Genomic DNA, 10,180 nt, shown 5'->3' with positions numbered 1-10,180 from the left:
AGCACATGGTTTTTCCTTTTTTGATTTTTTGAATTTTGTTTTGCTCATTTAAATTCTGGTCAAACCTAACTTTGACCAAGATTTAAACAAGTCTAAAACATCAAAATGAAAAACTAAGCCTGGATACTTCTTAGTCAATCCAAAATGAAGTTGTGGTGAGCTTTTTGAAATTTTCATGAAAAATGTGCTAAAAAGAGGGGTCCAAAGGTAGGGTAAACGGCCTCATTTCTAAGCAAATTTTTTTTCGACCTTGTCTAAATCAGCCAAATAACTTTCCTACAGATATATTCTATATGTACAGACTATGTGCGCTGGTTTTTCCATTTTTTGATTTTTTTAAATTTGTTTTTCTCATTTGAATTCTGGTCAAACTTAACTTTGACCAAGATTTAAACAAGTGTAAAACATCAAAATGAAAAACTAAGCCTGGATCCTTCTTAGTCACTCCAAAATGAAGTTGTGGTTAGTTTTTTGAAATTTCCATGTTCATTTCCCCAAAACACTTCTCTTCACTTCATACAAGAGAGTTTGAGATACTCGAGATATCATACAATACACATGAACTTATCATTTAAATGTATGTAAAGCTTGTTTATCAACTTAAATCGTTAGTATATGACATAAGAAGACTATGTGCGCATGTTTTTTATTTTTCTGATTTTTATTTAATTTATTATGCTCATTTGAAATCTGGTCAAACATAGCTTTGACTGCTCCAAACCCCTCCCAAACCCCACTAACCCTAGCGCTGAACAAGGACCGTTCATCTAACCCTAGCGGCGATTAAGGGCCGTCGATCTAACCCTTCTAGAAGGAATCTGTGGGGAGGAGGGGCGCGATCCGCGAGATGCAATCTGATTGGCTGGGAGATTGTTTTTTTTAACAAATACCGGGCGCGCTGGATGGACCGTTGGGCTGTCTCGTGCTCTGGGCCTGAGACCGCAGTAAATAGCCCGTCTCAGCCTTTCCAGGCCTTGCATGCATGGAGGCGGCGACGTGGGTTTGCATGCGCGGGAGGCGGCGACGTGCATGCATGCGAGCGAGGCGCGCTAGGTGAGCTAGGCTAGCGAGGCGAGCTAGATGGTTCAGTGCAGTGGTTCAGGGCAGCGATTCACATGCACCGCCCGGTCAAAGAGCTATGCAGTGATTCAGATGCACGCACGTGCCCCATGCATCGTTTTCGTGCAAAAATTTAAGTGTGCAAAACGTAACGGATACACACACGCGTCCGGATTCACACACACACCGTTCTCATCCTTTCTCTCTTCCTCTCCCACCCACAGGCCTATAAATGGGGTGCCTCTCTTCCTCTCCCACCCACAAGCCAGATCCGATCCTCTCCAACTTCAAACACCCAAGTGACCGAGCCCTCCCCAAGCGAGACCAAGTGAAGATGCAGTTCAACGGGCCGACCTTCAACCGTCCGCCTGTCGTGCCGGAGCTGCGCTACCCACCGGGCGTGCTCGTGGAGAGGGAGCTCCATGTGTGGGCTATTTCAAGGTGGAGGGGTTCCGTCGAACTCACCTGCGCCTTCCTCAGAGCCGGCTATGCCCACCTCCCACGGGGTTCGCCGAGGATGTTCACCCTCAACGAGGTTCGTGACCGCGGCGGCATCCTCCTACTGCTCACGGTCACCTTCACCAACCCGTTTGACGCGCGCGAGCTCCTCAGCCAAGTCTTTTGGTGCGGCTGAGAGGCCATCTTCTTCACCGTCTACAACATCTACACCAACTACGAGCGCATCTTCCCTGCTCCAGGCCAGATGCGCTCCCTTCCCTACGACGAGGAGGAGGAGGTGTGAAGATTAAGACGGTGTTGAAGGGGCGCGCGCAGCCAAGGTGGAAGAAGAAGGTCAAGATGAAGATGTTCAAGCCCGGAGTCAAGCTCGTCATGTTTTGTTTTTTATTTTGTTGCTTTTCTATGTCGTGTCGTGTCGTGTCGTGTCATGTTTCGTCATGTGTCTGTGAACTGTCTGTGAACTTATCTAAGTTATTGCAATGGTACGGTGTGTTCCATCTTGTCTAAGTTATTAGGGTTTATTATGTGTGTTAAAAAATGTCCGTGCCCAAACATATCATTTCCTTCCTAAACAAGTCATGAAGTTCGAGAACTTGTGGTTTTCATTAATGAAAATCGGAGGGGGTGAGAAGCCCTCTATTTCATTCAAACAAAAAGTCATGAACTAACATGCAAATTTATTCCCTTTAAATCCTAAACCAAGTGCCACTGTAACCCTAAACCAAGTGCCACTCTGACCAAAATCATGTGGTAGTGCAACATACATTTTCAACCTTCCAACCCTCCAAAATTTAAGTGCAAAACAATGGAAAACCACTCTCACGCGTGTGCAAACATTCACGGTCTCACTATTTTTTTTTTAAATTCACAATCTCACTATGTATACCTTCCTTCCCTATCCATGTCAAAGTCTTGCCATCTGTCCTAGCGGTTACCAGCGCAGCCCTAAACACCACAAACCCACGCGGTCCTGGGTTTGAGTCCCCAGCCGCACCAATTTTTTGTGCATTTTTCACCCTTCATTTTTTAGACAAGTTATGTTTTTCTCAATGTAATGCCCTTAAAAATTGTTCATTTATTTTGGCACCTGGCGTAAACCTCTACCAGAGCTGAGGCACATTTTCCATGACATTTTGGTCTTTGATTTAAATCACGGTGTATTTGAATTGGATTAATTAACAGCTCCAAAAAATTTCTAACCTTAATTGTTTGGCTCTGGAATAATTCAATTAGCTTCCACAAAAAGTTCCAGCATTATGATTTACTGCCTAAATTAAATCAGCATAGAAAACAGAAAAATACGCAAGAGAACCCACGAATGGGCCTAACTGGATGCAGTTGGCCCATTAGTCTAGCCTGCACTTGGCTCTACGCTCTGAATTTGGCCCAAGAGCAACCTTTTTTTTGGACAGAAAGGCAGAGCAGAGAGCTGCATTTCATTGATCAAAAGTTTCTGAATTCCTAATTTCTTCTCTTTTTTCCAACATATTTAAATGTTGGTCACTTCTTCTCTTTTTGTTTCAACATTTAAACAACTTTAACCAACATTTAAACTAGGTGGATTTCTCAAACAATTTCAAGATTACAAATTCCTCCATAATTCATGCCTTTCCATACATTTTCAACATTACAACCAGTGCGATTACCATACCTACAAATGCCCAAAAGTATTTGCAAATGGGTATTGGTAGTGCTTGATCTTCAAGCTTCCTAGCCTTCTTCTTCAACATCCTTAAGCTCAACAGCTAGCTCTCTGTCAGTGCATGCTTCGCCCTCCATCTCTTCTTCCGGAGCTCGTGGTGCGGCCACTGCCGTTCATGGCAGCATGTGCAACCATTCTTCATGCTCTTCTTGCAGTTCATTCATCAGAGTCTTGGCCAGAGCATCGACCCAAAGAAAGAAGCATGTCACCTGCATGAACACCAAACAGATCAACCCATTGCTCAAAGATCCCGACCACGAAAATGGTGCAATTGCCCCGATTCTTACCCCATTCTCGCTGCACACGTAGAACGGACGATTCTGGTTCCTCGGTGTCTGAGAAACCCTCCGATCAACGCCCGCCCGACACCGCGGATAGACGAAGACATGCATGTCCACACGCTCCCGGCCCTGCATCCGCGAGGTGGCGCGGGAGCTTGAGGAAGACATGGAGCTCGGAGCCGAAGGGATCTCAACACCGCCGCGCCCTCCACTGCTAGCTTCCCGCCGCCGTGCTCTCTCTCTCTCGCCGTGGTCACTATCATGCTCTCTATCGCCGTGGTCACCGCCGCTGTCGCCCGCTTATATAGCACACCCGCCAACGGCTCTCTGCTCAACTGCTCTCTGTTGGGTCCCACAAGCCACGCGTGCAACGGTCTGAATAAAATTGGTCGTTTCTGCCGCCTGGTCCCACCTGTAAGGGCCGAGTCAAAAGGTTGACCTGACGGAGATGGCAGAGTTCACTTAACGAGTCGGTGCGCACGGACTAGGGGCAAAACTAAGCACAATTCGCATCTGAGGGAAAAACTGAGTACATGGACACCACTGAGGGCAAAAGGATAATTAACCCTTCAATAAAAATATGTATCCAATTTGTGACTTAGAGTCATCCGGATCAGTGTCAAATCTTGCATCGACGTAACCTATTACGATGAGCTCTTTGTCACCTCCATAAACGAGAAACATATCCTTAGTCCTTTTCAGGTATTTCAGGATGTTCTTGACCGTTGTCTAGTGATCCACTCCTGGTTTACTTTGATACCTCCCTGCTAAACTAATAGCAAGGCACACATCAGGTCTGGTACACAACATTGATTACATGATAGAACCTATGGCTGAAGCATAGAGAATGAATTTCATTTTCTCTCTATCTTCTACAGTGGTCGGGCATTGAGTCTGACTCAACTTCAGAGTTTGTAACACAGGCAAGAACCCTTTCTTTGCTTGTTCCATTTTGAACTTCTTCAAAATTTTATCAAGGTATGTGCTTTGTGAAAGTCCAATCTAGCGTCTTTATCTATCTCTATAGATCTTGATGCCCAGTATATAAGCAGCTTCACCGAGGTCTTTCATTGAAAAATTCTTATTCAAGTATCCTTTTATGCTATTCAGAAATTTAGTATCATTTGCGATCAACAATATGTCATCCACATATAATGTCAGAAATGCTACAGAGCTCTCACTCACTTTCTTGTAAATATAGGCTTCTCCAAAAGTCTGTATAAAACCATATGCTTTAATCACACTATCAAAGCGTATATTCCAACTCTGAGAGGCTTGCACCAGTCCATAAATGGATCGATGGAGCTTGCACACTTTGTTAGCACCTTTTGGATCGACAAAACCTTCCGGTTGCATCATATACAACTCTTCTTTAAGATATCCATTAAGGAATGCAGTTTTGACATCCATTTGCCAAATTTCATAATCATAAAATGCGGCAATTTCTAACATGATTCGGACGGACTTAAGCATCACTACGGGTGAGAAGGTCTCATCATAGTCAACTCCTTGAACTTGTCGAAAACCTTTCGCAACAAGTCGAGCTTTGTAGACAGTAACATTACCGTCAGCGTCAGTCTTCTTCTTGAAGATCCATTTATTCTCTATGTCTTGCCGATCATCAGGCAAGTCAACCAAAGTCCACACTTTGTTCTCATACATGGATCCCATCTCAGATTTCATGGCCTCAAGCCATTTTGCAGAATCTGGGCTCATCATCGCTTCCTCATAGTTCGTAGGTTCGTCATGGTCAAGTAACATGACCTCCAGAACATGATTACCGTACCACTTTGGTGTGGATCTTACTCCGGTAGACCTACGAGGTTCAGTAGAAACTTGATCAGAAGTTTCATGATCATCATCATTAGCTTCCTCAATTACTGGTGTAGGAGTCACTTGGACTGATTTCTGTGATGAACTACGTTCCAATAAGGGAGCAGGTATAGTTACCTCATCAAGTTCTACTTTACTCCCACTCACTTCTTTCGAGAGAAACTCCTTCTCTAGAAAGGATACATTCTTAGCAATGAATATGTTTCCTTCGGATCTGTGATAGAAGGTGTACCAAAAAGTTTCCTTTGGGTATCCTATGAAGACACATTTCTACGATTTGGGTTCGAGCTTATCAGGTTGAAGCTTTTTGACATAAGCATCGCAGCCCCAAACTTTAAGAAGCGACAACTTGGGTTTCTTGCCAAACCACAGTTCATAAGGTGTCGTCTCAACGGATTTCGGTGGTGCCCTATTTAACGTAAATGCAGTCGTCTCTAAAGCATAACCCCAAAATGATAGCGGTAAATCAGTAAGAGACATCATAGATCGCACCACATCTAATAAAGTGCGGTTACGATGTTCAGACACACCATTACGCTGTGGTGTTTCAGGTGGCGTGAGTTGCAAAACTATTTCACATTGTTTCAAATGAAGACCAAACTCGTAACTCAAATATTCTCCTCCACGATCAGATCATAGAAATTTTATTTTCTTGTTACGATGATTTCCACTTCGCTCTGAAATTCTTTGAACTTTTCAAATGTTTCAGACTTATGTTTCATCAAGTAGATATACCCATATCTGCTCAAATCATCTGTGAAGGTAAGAAAATAACGATACCCGTCGCGAGCATCAACACTCATCGAACTGCATACATCAGTATGTATTATTTCCAACAAGTTCGTTGCTCGCTCCATTGTTCTAGAGAACAGAGTCTTAGTCATCTTGCCCATGAGGCATGGTTCGCAAGCATCAAGTGATTCATAATCAAGTGAGTCCAAAAGCCCATCAGCATGGAGTTTCTTCATGCGCTTTACACCAATATGACCTAAATGGCAGTGCCACAAATAAGTTGCACTATCATTATTAAACTTATATCTTTTGGCTTCAATACTATGAACATGTGTATCAGTACTATCAAGATTTAGTAAAAATAGGCCATTCATCAAGGATGCATGACCATAAAAGATATTACTCATATAAATAGAACAACCATTACTCTCTGATTTAGATGAATAACCGTCTCGCATCTAACAAGACCCATATATAATGTTCATGCTCAACGCTGGCACCAAATAACAATTATTTAGGTCTAAAACTAATCCCGAAGGTAGATGTAGAGGTAGCGTGCCAACGGCGATCACATCGACTTTGGACCATTTCCCACGCGCATCGTCACCTCGTCCTTAGCCAATCTTTGCTTAATCCATAGCCCCTGTTTCGAGTTGCAAATATTAGCAACAGAACCAGTATCAAATACCTAGGCGCTACTGTGAGCATTAGTAAGGTACACATCAATAACATGTATATCAAATATACCTTTCACTTTGCCATCCTTCTTCTCCGCCAAATACTTGGGGCAGTTCCGCTTCCAGTGACCAGTCCCTTTGTAGTAGAAGCACCCAGTCTCAGGCTTAGGTCCAAACTTGGGCTTCTTCACTTGAGCAGCAACTTGCTTGTCGTTCTTCTTGAAGTTCCCCTTCTTCCCTTTACCCTTTTTCTTGAAACTGGTGGTCTTGTTGACCATCAACACTTGATGCTCCTTCTTGATTTCTACCTCCGCAGCCTTTAGCCTTGCGACGAGCTCGGGAATTGTCTTATCCATCCCTTGCATATTATAATTCATCACAAAGCTCTTGTAGCTTGGTGGCAGTGATTGAAGAACTCTGTCAATGACACTATCATCAGGAAGATTAACTCCCAGCTAAGTCAAGTGGTTGTGGTACCCAGAAATTCTGAGTATATGTTCACTGACAGAACTATTCTCCTCCATTTTGGAGCTGTAGAACTTATTGGAGACTTCATATCTCTCAATCCGGGCATTTGCTTGAAATATCAACTTCAACTCCTGGAACATCTCATATGCTCCATGACGTTCAAAACGTCGTTGAAGTCTTGGTTCTAAGCCGTAAAGCATGGCACATTGAACTATCGAGTAGTCATCAGCTTTGCTCTGCTAGACGTTCATAACATCTGGTGTTGCTCTTGCAGCGGGTTTGTCACCTAGCGGTACTTACATGACGTAATTCTTCTGTGCAGCAATGAGGATAATCCTCAAGTTACGGACCCAATCCGTGTAATTGCTATCATCATCTTTCAATTTAGCTTTCTCTAGGAACGCATTAAAATTCAGCGGAACAACAACACGGGCCATCTATCTACGACAACATAGACATGCAAAATACTATCAGGTACTAAGTTCATGATAAATTAAAATTCAATTAATCATATTACTTAAGAACTCTCACTTAGATAGACATCTCTCTAATCATCTAAGTCATCACGTGATCTATATCAACTAAACCATGTCCGATGATCACATGAGATGGAGTAGTTTTCACTGGTGAACATCACTGTGTTGATCATATCTACTATATGACTCATGCTCGACCTTTCGGTCTTTGTGTTCCGAGGCCATATTTGCATATTCTAGGCTCGTCAAGTTTAACCCGAGTATTCTGCGTGTGCAAAACTGGCTTGCACCCGTTGTATGTGAGCGTAGAGCTTATCACACCCGATCATCACATGGTGTCTCGGCATGACAAACTATAGCAGCGGTGCATACTCAGGGAGAACACTTATACCTTGAAATTTAGTGAAAGATCATCTTATAATGCTATCGTCGAACTAAGCAAAATAAGTTGCATAAAGGATAAACATCACATGCAATCAATATAAGTGATATGATATGGCCATCATCATCTTGTGCCTTTGATCTCCATCTCCAAAGCACCGTCATGATCACCATCGTCACCGGCTTGACACCTTGATCTCCATCAAAGCATCATTGTCGTCTCACTAACTATTGCTTCTACGACTATCGCTACCGCTTAGTGATAAAGTAAAGCAATTACATGGCGATTGCATTTCATACTATAAAGCGACAACCATATGGCTCCTACCAGTTGCCGATAACTCTGTTACAAAACATGATCATCTCATACAATAAAATTTAGCATCATGTCTTGACCATATCACATCACAACATGCCCTGCAAAAACAAGTTAGACGTCCTCTACTTTGTTGTTGCAAGTTTTACGTGGCTGCTACGAGCTTAGCAAGAGTCGTTATTACCTACGCATCAAAAACCACAATGCGGTATAGTGATTGATTTTTGGTCTTCAGAATGAACCCTGTTCATTGAATCCGATTCAACTAAAGTTGGAGAAGTAGACACCCACTAGCCACCTGTGTGCAGAGCACCTCGGTAGAACCAGTCTCGCGTAAGCGTACGCGTAATGTCGGTCTGAGCCGCTCCATCCAACAATACCGCTGAATCAAGAATCAACTAGGGACGGCAAGCAATATGTAGATACCCACGCCCACAACTCCTTTGTGTTCTACTCGTGCATATAACATCTACGCATAGACCTGGCTCGGATGCCATTGTTGGGGAACACAATAATTTAAAAAAAATTCTTACGCACACTCAAGATCCATCTAGGTGATGCATAGCAATGAGAGGGGAGATTGTTGTCCATGTACCCTCGTAGACCATAAGCGGAAGCGTTATGACAACGTGGTTGATGTAGTTGTACGTCTTCACGATCCGGCCGATCCTAGCACCGAAGGTACGACACCTCCGTGATCTGCACACGTTCAGCTCAGTGACGCCCCACGAACTCTAGATCCAGCTAAGGTCGAGGGAGAGTTTCATCAGCACGGCGGCGTGATGACGGTGATGATGAAGTTACCGACGCAGGGCTTCGCCTAAGCTCTACAACAATATGACCGAGGTGGAAATCTGTGGAGGGGGGCACCACACACGGCTAAACAATCAACTTGTGGGTCTATGGGGTGCCCCCTCCCCCGTATATAAAGGAGGGGAGGAGGAGGCTAGCCGGCCCTAGAGGGCGCGCCAAGGGGGGAGGAATCCTCCTCCTAGTAGGAGTAGGATTCCTCCTTTCCTAGTCCTACTAGGAGGGGGAAGGAAGAAGAGGGGGAGGGAGAGGGAAAGAGGGGCCGCACCCCCTCCCCTAGTCCAATTCGGACTCCCTTGGGGGGGGCGCCACCTCCTGGCTGCAGCCCTCTCTCTCTCCCTTAAAGCCCACCAAGGGCCCAATAACTTCCCGGGGGTGGGGGGGGGGGTTCCGGTAACCCTCCGGCACTCCGATTTTATCCGAAACCTCCCGGAACACTTCCGGTGTCCGAACATAGCAGTCCAATATATCAATCTTTATGTCTCGACCATTTCGAGACTCCTCGTCATGTCCGTGATCACATCCGGGACTTCCAACTACCTTTGGTACATCAAAACACATAAACTCATAATACCGATCGTCACAAAACGTTAAGCGTGCGTACCCTACGGGTTCGAGAACTATGTAGACATGACCGAGACTCATCTCCGTTCAATAACCAATAGCGGAACCTGGATGCTCATATTGATTCCTAAATATTCTACGAAGATCTTTATCGGTCAAACCGCATAACAACATATGTTGTTCCCTTTGTCATCGGTATGTTACTTGCCCAAGATTCGATCGTCGGTATCTCAATACCTAGTTCAATCTCATTACCGGCAAGTCTCTTTACTCATTCCGTAATGCAACATCCCGTAACTAACTCATTAGTCACATTGCTTGCAAGACTGATAGTGATGTGCATTACCGAGAGGGCCCAGAGATACCTCTCCGATACACAGAGTGACAAATCCTAATCTCGATCTATGCCAACTCAACAAACA

The sequence above is a fragment of the Triticum dicoccoides genome, chromosome 2A, assembly GCF_002162155.2.
Source record: "Triticum dicoccoides isolate Atlit2015 ecotype Zavitan chromosome 2A, WEW_v2.0, whole genome shotgun sequence".
In the NCBI taxonomy this organism is placed as follows: Eukaryota; Viridiplantae; Streptophyta; class Magnoliopsida; order Poales; family Poaceae; genus Triticum; species Triticum dicoccoides.
This window is presented reverse-complemented; position numbering follows the sequence as displayed.